Source organism: Alexandromys fortis, unplaced genomic scaffold, assembly GCF_014885135.2.
Source record: "Alexandromys fortis isolate MF-2015 unplaced genomic scaffold, M_Fortis_MF-2015_v1.1 scaffold_2_1_26212458, whole genome shotgun sequence".
NCBI lineage: Eukaryota > Metazoa > Chordata > Mammalia > Rodentia > Cricetidae > Alexandromys > Alexandromys fortis.
In genome coordinates this window covers 16,982,003-17,003,926 of record NW_026067930.1, presented here as the reverse complement: position 1 = coordinate 17,003,926, position 21,924 = coordinate 16,982,003, and positions in this window count along the sequence as shown.

Below are 21,924 nucleotides of genomic sequence, written 5' to 3'. Positions count from 1 at the left end.
AGATTCGATGGATGGTGCTCTACAAAGTATTAGAGATAGGAGTAGGAAATGCTTGCATTGGTTTGTGCCTCTCAGAGGTGTCTTGATCATTTACAGATGGTAGGCACTTCAGATGTGATGACAATTACAGATCAATTAACAACAGTCAAGCAAAGCATTTAAAATGAGACTCATATCTTGAATGACAAGTGTCTCTTGGAAATTCTCACTGTGGATCTGCTTACAAGGTTTTTCTCTCTGAGCAGATAAAATATTCTATTTTACACATACTGTCTGAGTGACTCCAGCTTGTAAAATAGTAGGACTAGAGTCAGTTAAGCATTCATGAATGGACAGGTTCCTACAAGTATTTGTCACCTGGGTTTCCTCTGAACCCTGTGGAATTCAGTTCACAAAGATAGTCATCAGGTTTAATTCCGCGAAAGAGAAGCAAGAACTTCCTGTGTTTATGAGTAAACAGTAGGCATTTGAGAAGTTGAGCTCCGTGTCCACTTCCCGATGAGTGACTTTGAAAAGACAAATGGATTCAAATGTCAGATAAGGCTCAGAGGGCTGGATCGTGTATCCAGGTTGTCTAAATTTTGTTGTCGAAGAGACTTAACTTGAAGAGCTGTTCACAGTTTAGCAAGTCAAAGGAAACACACTGCATTGTTGGCCCTCCGTTTGAAAACAAACTCCATCAAGGGAGGAAAAAAAAACATCCAGTTTCAACATTTCCTCCTTCAGGCCTATTCATGTTAAAAAACGGAATTTTAAGAGCATTACACACATAACTGTATTCTTAGATATTACGGTTACCTGATCCTTAAGATTAATGCACTGAGCGCTTTTGTTTTTCTGAATACATACTCAACTTAGTAACAATTTAATACAGAGAGTTTTAGGAAGGCAGGGATGTTTATATCATTTTTGGTGACTGATAAATAGTGGTCGTTCTTTATCTTTACAAAAAGAATATTGTGAAGATGTTCATATGTGTGTATTTGATATGTAAGTATATGCATACATGCACATATACATATTACACATACATAAGTGCAGATACAAAAGTTCAATTAATTAAAATAGAACTGGTCCAGTGTGATTTAAGGGCAAAATTAATCAACAATAAATCTACAGTTATAAATAAACTTAATTGACTTCTATATGACCCTGTTTGCTGTTACCATTCCTCATGTATAGTGGACAAAAGTATTAGAAATGTCAATTTTTATCATCAGTTTGGAAAGTTCTGTCTTTGTTGAGATTGACATTTTGATTAAAATAGCTCAGATTATAAGAATACTTGTTTACAGCCATTGTCTGTAACATGAGCAACCATTATGACATAAATAGACCAGAGGCTTCTCACTTCATCATTTCAGTCTCAGAGATGATGGCCACTTCAAAGTTGAATTATTTAATATGTTATATAACTATAATGCAAAATTGCAAAAATATGATGCCTTTTATGAACTATTCTAGTTATCAAAATTAAAGGAGGCCAGGTAAAATGGATTTGTTATATTAAATGTTATAAATGTTACAGATTATTAACATAAAAACCATGGACACTTTACTTACTCGTGAAGTGAGGTTAATTAAATTTCAAAAGACAATATATTATCTACAATTTTAAAATATTTTTAATTTTGGGAAAAATTCACAGCATCTCAAAACTCCGTATTTAAATTCTTATGCATCTAAATGCAGCTCATAATATTATTTTCTAGACTTTAGCAAACTGTCTACCTGCAATTATTCACAAATTCACAAACGTTTACAAATTTAGACTAGTTTTCTAAACTTTAGGGGAAAGAAAAGATAAAACTTGTCTTGAATCGAACCACTCACAGGCAGTTACAAATTTAATGTTACTATTAGTAACTAGTAATTGAATCCTTAACTGCAAAAGCTGGAGTTTAAAAAACATACCTAATCATATCTCACTATCCTCTTCCCTAGGCCCTAGATCCAACATAGCAATCAATCACTAAGTTGCTAATATGCTCATAAAATGAACTCTTGGACATTTCAACATTTAAAACTACATTAAGAACATACAAATTTACCTTTTTGGAGAAAGTGGTTATTGAGATAGTTTTCAAAGTTTTTATTTCAGTCTGTCATTGACAAACCTGTATCTAGCACAGACACTTGTAAAAAGTCAAATACTAGCATAAATGTGTTTAAAAGTTTCAACTTCAATTTAAAAGCAAAATCAGTCTTTACTTTTCACCCTAACAAATGACTCTCAGAAGCCAAGAGACAGTCACAATGTAGACTGGCATTTTCAAGACCAAGAAAGTCAGTTTGAGAGCACATCACAGTCTTTATGCCAAAGCAAGTGAGTACATGGCTATGTGGAAATGCTTGGTTCTTCATGAGAAATGTTTGGCCAGCTTCTTTCGTGCTTCCAAACCACAATATTAAGATTAAAACCAGCAACAAAACAACAAATATCATCAGTTCCTAATAACTTATGGATTCAGTCCAATAGTAGCTTTACCAATTAAGACACTAATAAGGGAGAGATGTGGAACTAAGCCACCAAAGTATAGGCTTTCTTTAAAAAAGAATTGAGATGATTTGTGTCATTAAACAGTGTTCACAGAAGAAAAGGGTCATTAAAGCATGTAGTACAAGAGGCCAATAAAGGTTTACTTGGGGTCCCAGGAGCTGAAACTCTGTTGCTTCTCTTTCATTAGCCAGTGGACAAGTATGATGTCATTCATTAACACTTCATCTGGGTTAGTGCCTATCTACACTTCCTGTTCTGGTACTAGGGTAGGCATCATGATGAGAACAGAGTAATAAATTGTACAAAATAGTAGAATTCTTATTCTTTAAGAACTGACTTTTTGATGGAGATGAAACATGAATATGGTAAATATATGCATAGCATACCGAAAGATAAAGAGCAAGTCTTTAAGACAGGAAGTATTAGGGAATGATATTTTGAGTGCTTGGGTTAGACAAGAAATGACAGCTATTGTCACATGTGAGAGCCTATTTTAAAGAGGAGACAGTGGATATACACATTATACCTAGGTGTAAAATTCCAAGGAGGAAGAATGGAGATTCGCTATTTTTGGTAATATACTGCACAGCTTCAAAACAAGATTACTCAGTGTCTCAGTACGACAGAGTTGATAATCAGGCTAATTAGGTTGGATTCACAGTCGTCCCTCTACTAGGGAAGGGAGTTAGAGACACTCTGGTATGAGAGACAGTATGTCAAAGTTGGAAAAATAACTCATGGTATTTTATCACTCTCCAGCATACACATCTTAACAAAGGAACAGCTCAAATGACTCTTTCAGAGATGTAGAAAGAGAGGCTTATAGTTGTATATTGGCGGGTTCCCTGATGAATAAATCAGACATGAGGACAGGAAAGGGGGGAAAGACAAAGAAAAACTTATGTAATACCATTCTGAATGACTGTTTCACATCACAGAATCATAAACACCAGTGTTCCTGATTCCTTTTCCAGGATTTCTTCTTCATCCATGGTTTCTCTTTGATTTTATATTAAAATGCAGTCTCTCTAGAAAGTATATTATTTCACCCAGTTGGATATTTAACTGATCATTCTATATGTCAGTGGAATATAATCTTCTTTGATTTTTACTTTATGTTTATGTATAGAGAATGCTAGGGAGTGTCCCTGTCATGCTACGAGCATTGTTTGACTATTTCCCCAATGATTATTTAATGACTCACCTGTTATGAGTCATTGCATGAAACAAATTGTTCTCAAGTGCTCTGAAGACGTAAGTAATTGATGGTGAATATTTCTTTTTTTAGAATAGGACACACCTGTTTCTTCAGGAAGACCAGCAGCTTAATGTCTCAGGAAAAGAAAACTAATCACTACTGTCTTACCTTTTTTTTTTTTTCTCCTGCTCTGGTTAGGTTTTGCATAACCCCGAGGAATCACAGTTGGGACAACCATCAAAAGGCGTTTTTACACCACCACTGGGTGCTATGAGGTGAGTGAGTGGTAACCAGCTCATTGAGTTCTCTGAGCATCATACAGCTCCACGTCTATACCATGACCTTGCAAATACAGAAGATCACTACCTCTCCCTGCCTCTTATACAACTAGGTATCCATGAATTTTGTTCCCTGCCTGCACTGGGACTTTCTGTTCTGAAACAAGCAACCACTTAACCCCGTCCTTCTTTAGCTTTTGTTAAGCTAAAGAATTTTGTTAATTCACCTTCATAGGCAAACAAAGGTTGATGAAACTACGCTTGTGTGTGCCAACATAACCAAAGCAAAGGCACAGGCCATGTTCAAACTTGAACTAAAACTTTGCCAACTTACAGAATTCTCAGGGAATTCATGGTTGACATTTGTTCCTGATCTTTTTTTTTTAACAGCTCATACACCATAAGTAAAAAATGAGTCAGTGTAGGCATTTGAATTCCTTTGAACCTTTGTACAGATTGTGGAAAATGCTGCTTGCACAAATCCTCCCGCTCTACCTTTTAGTTTTAAGTGAGTCACTAGAAGAAAGTGACATTCTGTGGTGATCTGATCTCAAAGGCATTCCATACTTTCAGTGTTTTATCATCCTACACTTTTAGAATTATTTCTTAATTATTATATGAGACCTGTGTTTAGATGATCTGTCCACCTGCCTTATCAGGACCTTGACACAATATTTTAATCTCATCTTGCATGTCCTAAATTTGACCTGCTTACAGAACAGAAATGTCTTGGAATTAGTAGAAGAATGACTATGTACTACACGAAGTACAAACTTTTAGCATTCACATATAAGGGTTGACTGAAGAAATTTGTAAATGTTGTATTTATAGTTTATCATAAAATATTTTGAAAAAATGTAGAGGTATTGATCTATACATGGCCTACAATCTTTGTAGTACAGAAAATAAAATTTATTCCCTGGAAATGCTGAAGCCTGCGTGGGCAGCTCAGATATGACAGTTCTGTTAAACTTATCCACATTGGGTTTCATGGTCTAAGTTGGTGGGGACGATTGACCAGGTCTTTTCATCAAGAGGGCATCAGATCTTGTTACAGATGACTGTGAGACACCACTTAATTGCTGGGAATTGAACTCAGGACCTTTGGATGAGCAACCAGTGCTCTTAACTGCTGCGCCATCTCTCCAGCCCCTCTCCTAAATTCTTTCCATGTTTGGGTACAGAGATACATTTCAATCGGTACTACCTTATATTGCTATCATTATGCCCCACCTGCTTTTTGTTGACTCCTCCACATACTTAATCACTCACTTTTCCCACAATGCAATTTTTGAATCTCTGCCTTGTTTGCACTTGGGTCTTTATGCAGCATTCTTTGGTGTGGACTTACTACTATCTCTGAATCTTTGAATTTAGGTCTGAAGTCCACCCTATTTGCTGACTTCTAGATATGCATCAAATTGATGTTTTAGTATAAACAACTATGGACCTAACAAACATCTCAAGAGTATCATTTCCATAAAATATCTCTTGTTCTCCCAGTCACAGGCTCCAGTTTTGCATATTTGTATTCTTGATTCTTGATATTAGTTGCTCAGGACTGTCTAATGGTGTGTGTGTGTGTGTGTATGAAATTCACATCCGTTACATGAGTGTTTTACCATCAGCATATAATCAGAATATAATGACTCTTTATACCTCTACCTTTGTGATTCTTAGGAGGTCTGACACACACTGACTACTTGGAGGGTCAGGCTGATAAAAGCATGGCAGATCATGTCATTTCTCTGCCTCGCTTCATTCAATGACTTCTTAAGTCTCACACATCAGTGGAGAACAGATGGGACAGATAACCACCTCAGCAAATGTAGAAATAATTGAGGCTTAGCTATTGATTTTGGACTATTCGGCAGCTCAGGAGTTTGTATCCCACTTTTACATTCTGCATCACCAGGTAGATGGACATACATTTCTAATTAAGTAGTTGAGAACTGTTCAGGGCCTGCTAATGGATGGCAGAAAATTAGCTAATCACATCCAAGTGTTCCCTAATTTATTCCTTAATTCCTCAAACATGCATTATATGACTAAGTGCTCCAAACATCTGCACTTGCATGGGGTGTGTTAGTAAATATAAATAAACACTGTGGAGATGTATGACCTGAAATGCTTGCTAGTTCTGGGATGGAAGAAGAAGCATACTATCTGTGTGACTACATTAAAGAAAGGCTTTCTTCTGGCCAAGGAATGTCACATCTATGTTTCCAAAATTCTTTCGGTTCTCCCTCTGGGGAACTTCTCAGGGGAAGTTGACCAGTGAGACTCTAGGCTCACGCTCCTCACTTGAACTCTGAAAGACTCCCATGGATGCTGCATGAACTGTAACTTTTGACAATACTTTACCTGAAAAGAGAAGGTAGTTTTGCTCTGCCTTTACATTCCCTCTAATATCTCTAATTCTCATCTGTGAAAGATATACTGAAAGACATACAGTTATACAGACAGACAGAGTTCTATACAAACCTGCGTCTCCAGCTCCCCAAGGAGCTTTAGTTTAGTTATTCCAATAGAAGTTATCTTCTGCATCAGAAAAGAGATGTCAGCTTGGCAAGCATACACATTGTTTATGCTAGAGATAAACTGAGACTCTTATTAACCTTCTTCTTTTAGCTTGATTCAGAAACTAAAGCTCTGACTACAATTTCTATAACTCATTAGTAATTAAATCTACCAAACACTAGCCACAGTCACACGAAACTTACTGTTCTCAATCTTAAATCCAGAAAGTACTAGCTATGCATAGAAACAGATAAATACGTTCCATTCCCTAGCTTCTGACAATGGGTAGGAGCTCTTCTTATATTGTAAATGTATTGTCCTGATCTCTTTGTCCATTTCCATATGCCATGCTCCTGTGTCTCTCTGTTTTTAGATGAACATCTTTGTATGAAGTTTTAGTCATGTTGGAAGTATGACTGGAAGCATACTACTCTATTATAACTATCTCAATGGGAAGATGTTGACTGAGGTTTCTGTCCTGCCTGATTCCCGCAGTCGTTAAGTCCCCCCCACAAAAATCACACAGGTCTACATTAGTTATAAACTGATTAGCCCATTAGCTCAGGCTTCTTATTAACTCTTATAACTTATATTGGCCCATTATTCTTGTTTATGTTAGCCACATGGCTTGGTACCTTTTTCGGGGAGACAATCACATCTTGCTTGCTCTGTGGCTGGGACACAACTGCAGACTAGGACTTCCTTCTTCCCAAAATTCTTCTGTTTTCATTGACCTGCCTCTACTTTCTGTGTGGTTGTCCCATCTGTACTTCCTGACTGGCTACTGGCCAATCACTGACTTATTAAAATACAATTGACTGGGTACAAACCATTGTCCTACAGCAGGAAGAGACAAACTTTTACAGTCTGAGGTCATCCACTCAGCACTATTGTGTTTGGGCATCCTTAAGTAACTAATGCATGTGTGTAATGCTCAAAAAAAAAAAAAGAGAGAAATCCCTACTTGGTGTAGGAGGTACTTCTGTTTGTGTGTTGCTTTTATTGGTTAATGAATAAATAAACTGCCTTTGCCTAGTTGATAGGGCAGAAGTTAGATAGACGGGGAAGACAGAACAGAATGCTGGGAGGATGAAAGGCAGAGAAGGAGAGGAACCCCATGAAGCTGCCAGAGACAGGATTTTGAATCTTTCCCTGTAAGCCACTGCCACGTGATGATATACAGATTAATAGAAATGGGTTAAATCAAGATGTGAGAGTTAGCCAATAAGAGGCTAGAGCTAATGGGCCAAGCAGTGTTTTAATTAATACAGTTTCTGTGTGGTTATTTCAGGTGTAAATTAGCCGGGCAGCCAGGAACCAACAAGCAGGCCCTCTCCTTGCAACACCTACTAGTGTATGAGAATCTAAGTACAGTACTAGGAGCCGGTGAAATTTGAGTTGACTGCTGAGAGACAGGGGGGTTAGTATGTGTTATCAGAGGGCAGAGGGTATTAGTCTATTAGGAGCAATGGAGAGAGTTTGGAAAGGTATTTCTTTCTGAATAACTCCAAGCAGCCTTCATAGCTGCAGCATGGGGCCAAAGTGTGAGATGTTTTCAACAGAGCCTATTGCAATTTTCTTTAGCAATCAGTGAGTTTATATAAATTTTAAAAAGTTCAAGCTTTGCAGTCTTTTTGTATATAGTGCATGTGTCTCCATGAAGGAGTGTGCATGTATGTGTACTTAAATGTGCATCTATCCCCATATGGTTTGTCTTTCTTATTTTAATTTCTTTTTAATTATGGAAGCTATTCAACAAACATGTTTTTGTTTATCTGAAGCTAAGTATATAGTTTCAACATATGGAGTATATTTTGTTTTACTTCAGTTTATCTTAGGAAATCAGGTTTCCTAACTCTTGTTGGCAGTTGGCGCAAATGATTTCTTATTTTGTATTTTCCCATTTACTTTTTCTCCTTTTTCCCTTCAGCTATGTATTTTTTCTACCTTATTCTCATAGTCTGTCCTTTCTTCCATCCATTTGCAATTTTCTTTCTTTTCTTTTTGCTCTCTAATGTCATGAAAGGCTTACCCTGTTAATGAACTGCCTTACTGAATGGCAGGCTACAACAGCACCTTGGCTTGTAAATGTTCACTTAGCCTAGAAAGTACACAATATGGTAATAATATCAATAAACAAATCAGAAGGATTATTTTTTTTCTTAGAGTTTATGATGACCCTGGTATTCAAGGGTTTTAATAACCTGCATCCAAGGTTTAGCAGTCTTGTTTTACCTCTTCAAATCTCTGTATAGTCAACACTCTGTGTTCCTTTATTTGAGAACTTGCTTTTCATCCTCAAAATCTATTGCATGCACCTTGCCTCAAAAATGCAAGCCCCACCCACATTCCTTATTCTAAATAATATTTCTTTTTAGTTTAGTTTTGTTTGTTTGTTTGTTTTGAGACAGGGTTTTTCTGTAGCTTTGGAGCTTGTCCTGGAATTAGCTCTTGTAGACCAGGTTGGCCTCAAACTTAGAGAGATCTGCCTGCCTCTGCTCCCAAGTACTGGAATTAAAGGCATGTGCCACCACCACCCGGCTTAAAGAAAATGTCTTGTGTTCACAGGTAAACTGATTAGTTTTTCTTTTGGAGTCCCCTGAAATTCTATGCACTCTTCTGTCATTGTTTAATGTGATCTGTTTATTTTTCATATGGATTTTATCTGGTAGCCTTCTTGCTCGAAGGGATAGTACCCAAAAGAATGGTTCACACAAGGCGAAGTCAATAAATTCTCATTTAAAAATGCATAATGAAAAGATACTGCAGTTTTCTCATAAGAAATCTTTAATAGTCACACAACTCTCTCCTCAAAATCATAAACACACACATATGCACACACACACACACACACTTCTCAATTTGAAGATCACAAGATTTGTCAAAAATGGTACCAGAGTCAGATTCTGCTGAAAGTATGGTGTCTAATGTTGACACAAGAGTTATCCATTCTGAATATGCCCATTCATGTGGCAGAAACTTGGTGTTTAATGGATGCCAAACACAGTGAAGAAACACAGCAATACATTCACACATACTTTTACAGTGATACTAGACAGAAGGGCTCACTACTCGTGCCAACTCTGAAACCTGGAAATGTTTACACTAAACATTAGATGGTTGCTTAGATCAGAGGCAATATAAGCAAGTCATGAGAGCCAACACAATCATGAGAGGAAGAAGTGGTGCGTGTAAGAAATGCTTGTCCTGTCTGAGCTCCCTACATTTCCTCTTGAAGTTTCATCTTAAAGTTCCCAGTACATTATTTAACACAGTACAGATAATTCTTAGTGTCTGTAGAAGAAATGAGCAAGTTAATGCATGAGAATGAATAATGGTCTTCTCTGATAAATAACTGGAATGCAAATTTATCAGCTTCACAAATACAGTTCTGTGATTACCAATTCCACAATTGTGCCATCTCAATTAAATCGAGCATCAGTGGTCTTGACAGTAGTCTTTCCATTTTTGTGCACTACGCTGGCTGGGTCATTGGTTTCTCTGAGTGCTTATGAACCTTAGAAACAGCAATAATCTTAAGGTAAGGAACGTGAACACAGTGAAATGGAAAGGGCTGTGGACCTATATAAAGAGGTAAAACAGAGAGGAGCTATTGGAAAAGCAACAGCAAATATGCAGAGATGTGCTAGAGTGTCTATCCACATACACCAGGAGATGGCCCTCTTGACCCCACCCAAACTCGTCTTAAATTCTCTCAAATCAAATGCTCCTCCCTGGTGTCTCACTCCTTTCAAGCAGACTAACTGAATTCTTTCCCATTCTCTGGGGACTCCAACCTAATACTGTCTTTCACCAATATGTCCTAGCACTGAGCCCTGGGTTAAGCATGCTTGTTCCATACCTAGACCTAGATTTGCCTTTCCTAATCCCATTAGAAAGGTAGAGTGGAAAGGAACTACAGGACAAAAATTTTTCTAAACACCTAATAAAGATACTAATATGTGTCTTTAAATTGTCTCTTTGAGAGCAGAATATGTTCCATGTAAGAACATGGTCTCAGAGTGATCTGGACCAGAGATCATAGGTTCATCACTGGCAGGGGCCTAGAATCCAGTTTGTGACTTTTTTTCCTTCCAATCTGTGGCTTTGCCTTACTTTATTTTTATCTCTACTTTCTTATATCTCATCCCCAGAAAATACATAGCTTCTGCTAGGATCAGCAGGGCAAGACCTTTCAGTTAGAGTATAAGTATTATACTTCCTATCACTTAAGCCCAGTTTGATTCTCATTTCAACTTCACATTAAATGATGCAAAAAGCTAATTTGCTTTATGGCTTGAATGAAGCTTTGTTATGAAACATCTTACATCTGGAACCTGAGATCCTAAATATTTAATGAACGCCTCATTTAGTGACACGTGAACCATGTGCCACCCCATGTGCTCTGTGCTCCACTGTTGGGTACCACAAGACTCTTTGCTGCTTATCCCAGTTTATTCTTGTCTGGCTGACAAGTATCAATGCTCTTTATGCACAACAGCAAACTCTCAAAGCAGCGCAGAACCGTGTCTTACTAGCCTCTGCAGGTGAGAGTGCTCTTAAGAGCCTTGCAATTGTAAAGTCGATAGGGAGTGGAATTCACCTCTGATTTCCCATATTTAATTAAATCTGAGATTTTTTTTGGCTCATCTATCTTCAGACAACATGTACACATGTTTGCAAAATTCTAAACATGACTAATTAAGTGGATGAGTTTTCAGTCCGAGAGTTGTTTCATTATACCATCTCATTACAGTTCCAGGACTGCCTAAGTACTGCCACATAGTCTACCACTATCTAGGCATTAAATAGACCTTGTAGAGAGCCATCCCCAGCTCCAATGATGTTGAAACAGTACTAAGTTTAATCCCCAATTTCATCACATGAAAGACTTGAATTTACACTAAGTCTTTAAGAATAGTTTTAGGGCAATGCTATGGTCTTGAAAATATAAAGCCTACCAAACCTCAGAAAATGTTTGTAGAAGCATAGCACTTCCTATTGACTGACCTCACTTACCTTTAAGTCACACAACAGTCATATGTGTTTAGTCGAAGTTTGTCATGGAATCTTCCTTTTTCTTTTGATGTCACATCCATTAAATGTCACTCGGTGGCTTACAAGGTCATGCCCTATCCCTTACTCAATCTCAATTTCTTTTTTTTTTTTTAACTTTCTAGTAAGTTTATTTTGCACTTCTAAATTTACAAGAAGTACCTGGCTGTCCTGTTTGTCTGTCTATTATTTATTTATTTATTTATTTATTTATTTATTTATTGAGAATAAGAAAAAAAAAGTTTCCGCCTCCTCCCAGCCTCCCATTTCCCTCCCCCTCCCCCACTCTTCTCCCCCTCCCCCCACTCCTCTTTCCCTCCCTCTCTAATCCAAAGAGCAGTCATGGTTCCCTGTAAGATTTTTAAAAAAGAAAAGAGGGCCAGGTGGTGGTGGCGGCATACTCCTTTAATGTCAGCACTCGGGAGGCAGAGGCAGGTGGATCTTTTAGAGTTTGAGGCCAACTTGGCCTACAAGAGCTAGTTCTAGGACAGGCTGCAAAGCTACAGAGAAACCCTGTCTCAAAAAAACAAAATAAATAAATAAATAAATAAATAAATAAATAAATAAATAAATGACATCAAATTCTGGCAAAAATGTGGGAAAATTGGACAATGAGTGTCTTTTAGGTTAATAAAAAAGTCTACAATCTAAAACAAAGTGCACCACAAATTGTTTTCGGTGAATGAGTTCAAACTTAGAATTTCTCTAGTCATTTATCTTTTCTGGTATGTTTTAACTGCTACTGACAATTATGAAAATAACCTGAATGGTTTTTAATTATTTATAAAGAATAATGTCTTGTGAGAGAGCCATGTACTCCATGGATTATGTCATTCCTGGACAGGTGTGCCTGAGGCTATGTAAGAATGTTAGTTTATGGGAGTAAGCAAGTAGGCAGTAATCCTCTGTTGTTTTTTTTTTTTTCTGCTTCCAGCTCTTGCCTTGAGTTCCTGTCTCAACTTCCCTGACAGATGAATTGTGATCAGTCCTTGATACTTGAATGCTATAAATTATTTCTATATAGTTCATTTATTTTGCTGCAATAATTTTTTCTACAACTATCATATGACTAGAGGGCCTTAAATTTCAAATTTCAGTCAAAATATTACTTTTTAGAGAAGTCTTCTATGACCACCTAGCCAAGGTCATGTGCTTACTCACTGCCATCAAAATTCCAAGAAGTTGTACATTGTTGTATATGATACTATCCCTTTGAATTCAGAACAGACTTATAGATAGAATAGAAAAGGTATGTTATATGCTGCAAATCATAATTAATGTTCATATCAACTGACTATGAATTCGTCAATTCTCCTGGCTGCACCTTACCTAATTAAGTGAACACTTTAAAAGTATGTTCTTCAGGTAAGAGTAACCACAGGCAACCTCTTCATTTTGCTCCACTGAGAACTTTACCAGAAACCAAATAACTAGTGCCCAGACTTCTTAGCTGCTTTTTGTTGCTCAGTTTTGATTAGACGAAATGAAAAATGAACATACCTAGATGCACTGTCATTTTTCAACATGCATTATTTTATTTCTACCATCTTTAGAGTTCTTTGAAATAATCTTAATATCTTTTGTTTACTTCAGTTTCTAATGCTAGACTATTTGCTCCACTAAAAAGAGACTTCAATTATCATTCTCCAAGGGAGATTTCAGTTGCTTTGGCTATCATAGCAGAGACCAAATCTGTTTCTACTTTTCTGTTATAAAGAGGATCCAATAAACAGTATGTTGAGATTTCTTAGTGTGACAAAGTAACCTCTCCTTTGGTATTCTTCCGTTTTTTGAAATAGGAGGGAACAAGAAAAGTCTTCGAAATGAAAGTATGATGAGGCAAAATTTCCCAATGAAATCAGAGGAATGCATCTCTGTTATTTTTCAAATAATGCAATTGTTTGTGAAAGCCACACATTTCAATGCAAAATTTTATTTTGCATAATAAAAAAGTTATTTTGGCCTTTACCCACTCATGTTGTTGTGACCACATGTGGTCCTGATGCCAGAGAATTTCTCCCTTGTGTGTTTCATGCCCAAAATGATGCTCATATCCCAGGCTTCCAAGAGATCTGGCTTATGAAGTCTTGTTTTTGTTATCCCACAAAGGTAATCAGCAATTGCTCATGCCAACGAGGAGAGAGTGCTCCACAATTATCTTCTGTAAAANATATCTTTTTTTGCTGTCTTCTCTCCTTTACTGAAACAATGAGGGACATTGACCTCTGCTACTAAATTATCATTGAGGCAGCAGATTTTCTTGGGTAAATGTATTTAAAACATGGACCTGTATCAATCATAATCTGTGAAACATCTTAGAACTAGACAAAGTGGTATCACATTTGATAATCATTTGAATTAATCATGGCCCAACTAGATCCTGTATTATGCCTATTTCTTTTTGTGGCTGTTAGTATCTATGATCATGTGGAAATTTACCTTTTAATCTAAGGTCTTTGATTATTAGAACATGTACAATAAAAATATTCTGCCTTCAGAGAGTTAAACCAAGTAAAATCCTAAAATTCAAACTCTCCATTTAAATCAGTTTTGATAAAATCAAATAGTCAATCTCACCATATCTACCTTGTCAAACATTTAGACAAAACTGTAGAAATATTAAGGTCCTTTCATAAAAATTAAAAGATTATAGCCATTATATCATCCAATGCTGTATGCCTTCCACGATTGTTCATTGGTTCTTAAAATTGTGTCCTTAGTATTTTGTTTTGCTCCAGATAGACCAATTTGCTGATGGAACAACAATGGAGATACTATACTAAAGATCTTTGGAGTTTTACTTTGAAAAACATTAACATAACTCTTAAGTAGCAAAGTATTTAAAATATAGTTCTGAACTCCCATTTTGGGCCTTGTCCAAATGATAATGAAAGCAGAGTATGCTCGTGCTCAGATGTAATATTCAAATATGGGCAAAATTTTCACAAGGAAAACTATCCAATTCTGATGGAAATAAATAATAAACATAGAACTATCTAACCCATGTGCAAATGAAGACCCAATCCTCTTCATATGTCAGTTCTTCCTAACAATAATTCAAAATATTAATAATTGCTTTAGGTATTAACAAAATTGTTATAAAGGTTTTTGGATCAGAAAAAGAATCACAGTAGCCAACAGAACAAGGCAATGTAACAAAGTTGAAAGATTGAACCTACCTCCAGTCTGGCTTAATGCAAAACCAACCAGCAGTGTAAAATGATTAATGGTTAATCAAATGAATCACAGAGCAGAAGACAATTGTGAGATCACACACAGACACGTGCACGCACACACACAGAGACACATAGACACATACACACACACACTTATTTAGCATTATCACATAACCAAAAGGAATTAATGGCAAAATAAGAATCTTTGCAGTAGTGATGAAATAAACATGCATTTACAACCATGAGCAAAACTAGAACCCTCATACTGTTCTTAATTCATTAACTAAAATTAATCATAGATCTATCTTCAAAATTTAAAACTATAATATTCCTAGATGATATAAAGAGAATTACTGGATAACCATGACTGATAATTAGTTTTTAGCTATAACAAATATTTTATCATGAAAAATCTGTAAATGTATTTATTAAAATTTATTGTGTTTCTCTTTTCTTTTGAATGAGAACTATAAAAAGGATAAAAAGACAATATTTATTTCTAGAAAATGTTTGAAAATGACTTTGGTATGTCTGAAAGAAAGTGTTAACAAAATATGCAGTAATTTGTAAAACATAACAATAATAAAGTAAACAATTGAAATTATACAAAAGTATTTTCGGTTTTCACTAAATAAGATATGACACTGACAAATACTCAAAGAGATGCTCACCTTGTGTGTGATCAAAGTCATGCCAATCAAGGCAACATCTGCTACCAATATATACATCCACTTAGAGTGGTCCAGATTCAGAGCACTGACAACAAATGATATCAATGATGTGGGATACAGGAGCTCATTCATTGCTGGTGGGAATAGAATAAAGATTATAACGTCATTGGAAGATAGTGTGCCCATTTCTTCACAATACCAACAATTCCATGATCATGCACCCCTCAAATCATCTTCTTTGATATATTCCCAAAGGACCAGAAAACTTATTTTCACATAAAAAATCTTGGGAACAAATGTTTTTAAAATCTTTACTCAAATTTCTAAAATGGTGACTGGAGAGACAGCTTAGCACTGAAGAGCACTTGTGGCTCTTGCAGAGAATTAGAATTTGGTTGTTAGAAGCCCTATCTCATGTCTCAAAAACATCAGTAGTTCTAGCTTCCAGCTCCTGTATGCAGATCTAATTCCCTCTTCTGGCCTTCATGGGTACAGACAAGTATTTACACATCAACATACACACATGCACATAGATAAAAATAAAATAAATTTTAAAAAATAACTACAAAATTCTGAAGTATGGTTGTCATTAAAATATTATTTGCAAAAAAGAAAGAGAGAGAGAGAGAGAGAAAGGGGAAGGAAGGACAAAGGGAGAGAGAGAGAGAGAGAGAGAGAGAGAGAGAGAGAGAGAGAGAGAGAGAGAGAGAGAGAAGAAAGGAAGGAAGGAAGGAAGTGGTATATATAGTCTTTATTAACAGTCAATCTAACAGAACCTATAATAATGTAGAAGATGGACCTTTGAATATGCCTGTGGAGAGACTGTCTCAATTATACTAATTGATGTGTGAATACTCATCATAATGTTGAATGGGATCATTTCATAGTCTGAACCCTAGAGAAGATGGGATGAGGGAGATGATATACTTTCGTCTCTATGTTTCATGACCGTAGATGTGATGCAACCTGTTGCCGTCACCTTCCCGACATGAGAGTTTGTTCCCTGAACTGAGAACTGAAATACACCATTTCTCCCTTTGGTTGCTTGTATCAAAGCATTTTATCACAGAAAAAGGAAAAGAAACCAGAATTTTTGAAAATGTGGACAAATTCTCCCCTGGCAAAACAGAAATATTGCATGATTGACTTTACTGGCGAGGAAAAATACAAAAATCACACATGGTTGTATTTCATAAAGTAGTTTCTCGTGTCATTCATTTGGTGTTAATTACAGCTTAATCTTTAGTCAAATTTTATCCCCAGGAAACAAGAGGTACATTACCCATTCATAGTTCTTTCCACTGTTTATTCCAAATTTCTACTGAAAAGTTTTGGCTAAATTAAAACTTAAACTTGGATTTAAACCTGAGTTTTAAAAACAGAAATTACATGTGGAAGATTTATTTAACTCACAGTCTCAGAAATCCCAGTCCACCATGATGGGGAAAGCAGTTGAATTCAGTTCCCTGTAGGGCAGAAAGCAAAGAGAGAGAAAGAAAATGGCCATAGTCATATCCAATGACCCACAACAAGTGACTTTCTTCTGCTAGCTCGACCCTATCACCTAAAGTTTTAATAACTTTTCAAAATTAATGCCACCATTTAGGGACCTAGTAAATACCAAATGATGACCTTATGGCTTGTGTTTAATATTCAAACTATACCACCTGGGTAGAGAAAGCAATTGTCTTAGGAAGATGGCTTCAAGTACAACAGCATGAACCTATATCTAGCAGATGGCTTTCTGGTCTTCTGAAACTAGTATTAGGATTTTAATGTAACTTCAAGTTTTAAGTAATGGTATTAATTCAAAGACAAAAAAAATTTTCCTGATTATCGCCATTAGATTTTCATAATGGCCCTTTGTTTGTCCTCTGAAAAAAGTTTAGGTAGGAAAAGAAATTGAAATCCTTAGTGGAAAGGAGAAAACTGAAGTAAGAGATTCAGAAGTCGCAGAATGTAAACTTGGACTGCAAATAAGAATTAAGTAGGAAGAAAATATTTAAATCAAATGGAAATCAATCTATTCACAAATACAAGAGGCTTTGAATGTCTGATTACAATAATTTCTTTGGGGATATATAGTATTTTTCTCATTGCCATGGGGGGAAAATCACCTGGTGAAAGCAGTAAACTAGAACGTATTTATTTTGGTTAACAGGGGCAGCTCACTATAGTAAGTATAGTATGTTGGAAGATGGTGGCTCCATCTCCATTCATAAAGCAGAGAGAGAATTCTGGTGCTAATAACTTAATTAATTCATTTATTAATTCTATTTTAAGCAGCCCTGGACTCTGGGTAGTGAGATGATATGTCTACATTTAAAGTAGGTCTCACCACCTCCGTTAACTTAATGTCGAAAATCCTTCACAGTCATATCCAGAAGTTTGTCTCCTAGGTAAACCCAGGTCTTGTCAAGTTGACAACCAATATTGCCATGTTAGATCCATGAGGATGGAAATTACTAAGTCTTTAATATGAATAATAACTTAAACTTTCTTGAATGGCAGATATAAAATGAGATACAATGAAATTTGCTTCAACAAATTGTTGTTTACCTACCTTGCATGGGATAACTTATCTTCTCCTTAGTTTCACTTTAGATTCAAGAATTAATTTTGTGGCTATTATGTGTTTTTAATAGATAATTAGTTTGAGTCATGTAATTATTTTTATTTCTGAGAACTATATTTAATTCTTTGCATTTTAATACATTAGCATACAATTATTTTTCTGCCAGGCCCTTTTGTTATTATATATACATTTATGAGACAGGGCATAATAGATGCTTTTGGAAAATACTCTTTGTTTGATAATCAGATAAGTGACAACCCTCATTAAACTTATTTGATTATTAACTGTAAAGTTGGGTTATCCTTTTTTCTTTCTGTGGGACACATTTTTTCCATGACTTATAAGGCATGGCAATACCATAAAATAAATTTTCAAATATAACAGAGACCTGAAGAACCACTTTTTAGTAATCCTGTATGGAAGAAATGACATTGAATATATAGGAGAAAGCTGCATATAATCATAGATAATCTAAAAAATGTTCTACAACATAGTAATTACTCACAAGGCCAGTAAGAACTTTCCTCCAGACTTTTCTTGCATTCTTTAACCAAACACTTTCTTTTGAGATTTCTGCTCAGCTTACATACCTGGGGAAAATGTCTTCAAATCTCAGGTCTGTATCTGATACCCACTTTTTATATGTAGAGCATGTTTACAAATTAATATTTAAATGCATTGTTTTTCAATGGTTGCATCTCTAGCAAACTCCATTCTCCAATAGAGCAAGGCACAGGCAGATCATTATTCCTCTGGTGCCAAATGCAAATTTTGACTCATAATGGATGCTCAATAAATATTTATTGACACAGTCATAAATGGCATGCCATTTGAAAAATGACATATGGGAAATATCCAACAACTTTGATAGTTTCCAGAAAAATGCCTCTGATGGTGTGTGTCAAATTCATGGTCTTTAGAGTCCTTTTAATCTTCAGCTCATTTCCAAGTGTAAGTTTTCCTGGATTTTTATAGCTATATCACCAAACAACCATGTGTATTTATGTCAGAGAGAGAGAGAGAGACAGAGAGAGAGAGACAGAGAGAGAGAGAGGGAATCACTAAAAAACAGAGATTAACTTCTTGAAAGTATGAAAGAAGGAAAGCAAATTCCTGGTGAAGCCAAAGGATTAAAGCACTGACATATAAAATATGGGGACAAATTACATAATAGTCATTCTCACTCATACTTGACCCTGTGTAATTTTAAGAACAAAATCATAGAGACGCATACTGACATCCTTCTTATTTTGTATTCAGAGATGCATGCTCTTTTTCTGTTTGAAACATATTATAGCTATGTGAGAGTATTATAATTATTCACTCAAGATATGAAAATGAAGTTAATAATGACATATGAAGTCCTTAGTATATGAGCAAGTACATTTCCTAAAATATGTATTAACTCTTTAATGTTTACAAAATTATTACAATGTGGACACATCTCCTACTACCATGAGGAAGGGCACTGAGTCTAAAATAAAGGAATTTGGACTAGCACGTCACAAGCATTTGGTCTACTACCATAACTTTCCTCTTTATTCATTTAGTACTTGCACGGAAGTGGTGAGATATCAATAGGAGGGTGAGTTTCTATGAATATAGAAATATATGGAGTTCAGATGCTTTGTATCAAGTTATGGAGCAGAAAAACCATCTCATGGTTGACCCACCATCTCATTTCATGAATATATTTTTGACAGAAAGATTTTTAACATCTTACTTAAGCCCACATAGGATGAGCCAAGTTATTACCGGATGTCACATGTTGCTCTAACAAATACATCACTCCTGAAATAACACCTATGTAGCATGTTGTCAATGTGTTAAGTTGAAGCAAGCAGAACTAAACAAAAGCTATGCAGGAAAGAAAAACACTCAAAAGAAAGATCATGTCTTGTCATAATGACCGTAGAAAAAAAGGCATCATTTTTCCCAGAGTCAACTACAGAACCTGCTGTAGGGAGTGTGTCTCAGGATCTCTGTATTTCAGGTTTATGTATTTAAGGTTAGCATCACCCAAGAACAGCTCTGTCGTAGGATAAATTCAAATCAAGATCCTAAGACTAATGTTGTAAACCACAGTGTTTGAATTTACAATGAGTATATTGTCACACAACCAAAGAGTTCATGTAAGCAATTTATTTTCTCCATGTAGTCAAGATAAACAGGATGCCAAAACATAATGAGAAGCTACTGCACAGTTTCATGAGAACTTGACATATTCAAAGTCTATAAAATCAGCCCCTTGTGTCCCTGTAGGCAGATGTGCAGGCAAAGCCAAATCTTAATCAGAAGGTTGCTTCATAGACATGGAATCAGATGCAGGGCGTTTGGTGATTCATAGGTCAAACAGTACAGCTCCCCACACGGAGCGCTTGCCAATGAGAGCAAATATGCTATAGTAGAGTTTTGCCTAAGATTGATGTCACAGTGGTAAAGCCATCTTGTCCAGATCTGTAGTAGTTTTATTGTGAGGACGAGAAAAAAAAATTTAAAAACATAGATAAAGGCTCAGGGTTGCTCTCTTCTTCTGCCATTTGTTGCATCCCACCGCTTGTTTCTGTTTGCTGGCCTCTTTAGTTCGGTTCTATTTTCTTATCCACTTATTCTATGTTTATATCTGTTACTTCTTTATTTTGAACTCATTTGTCATGTTTTTGTTCTAGTCAGACACAACTGGCCTGTTGCTTAGTTCTGGAAGGGAAATCTTGATTCAATAATTCCTTCATTTTTGGGGCATCGTTATAAAAGGTCCCAGAACCTCACAATAGAGTACAGATTTCCAAATATTAATTTAAAAAAAAAAAGAGAACTGTTAAACTTTCTGGTAATTATTAACTAGGGCTTACTCAAAACTTCCTTGTCAAACTTTAAATTTTAATTAAATTTCTTTTTGGTTTTGTTAAAGTATTCAACCATGTTTTATTTTTTAATTTAGTACTTTTTACTTCTATATAGTGCACACTTTGGTCTTCAAGTTTTTAAGTGTTTTAGGTAGTCACTTCAACACACAGGACAACATCTCCCAAAGATAGCGTCAATGCATTTTTAAATAACTGACCCAAATTAATAAGAATACAAGTTAAATTGTATTAAATTGTTTATGTCCATAGTCCCCAAAAGAAGCTAACCATGTCTTATGTATCCTGCTATCAATATGTATTAGCAAATACACCTCATTTTATACACAACGTTGTCAGATTCCTTTCATAACCATGAAACAAATCACATTAGCTATCAACAGTGCTTTGCAGACACAGTAGTACTGGTTCACACTTGAATTCATAGAGACTGTGATGGTGTTCACAGGCCCTGCACAGATACAAGCCAGATGGAATCCTAAAGTAGAAAGAATGGAGAGAAGACAGGTCTCAACTCTAACAAAGAAGCTATTTGTAATGGAGATCCATTGGCAAAGGGGAAAAAATCAGTATTCTCAAATGAAATCTCACTGAGAATTTCAATGGCACTCCAGAACAAGCCCCATGCCCAGGAGTAGCTGGCCAACATAGAAAAATAATAGGTTTTTTTTTTATTTATTTGCTTAGTCTTTATTAATTTGTTAGACTATAGAGTTCATGAAGGCAAGATTAGTGCTTTCTTAATCTCTTTTTTAAAATAAGAAGAAGAAACAATTCTATGCCCGAGGCTCATTATTTCACCTAAATATTCTTGGAATGAGTCAAGAAACTTAGAATTTCAGGGGATTTCTGAGAAACACTATTTTATCATTTTATGAAATATATGGAAAAACCAATAAAATGTAAAACATCATATCCGTGCTTAATGCTTTATTAGGTAAATTATTTCCATACATAATTGTTTAGTAATATAGATTTACATTATGAGTGACTTAGATTTTTTCAAAAAAAATTATCATACAATGTTATAAAATTTAATTGGAGGATGAGAATATGAGGGGAAATAAACTAGCACTAATCTTTTAGT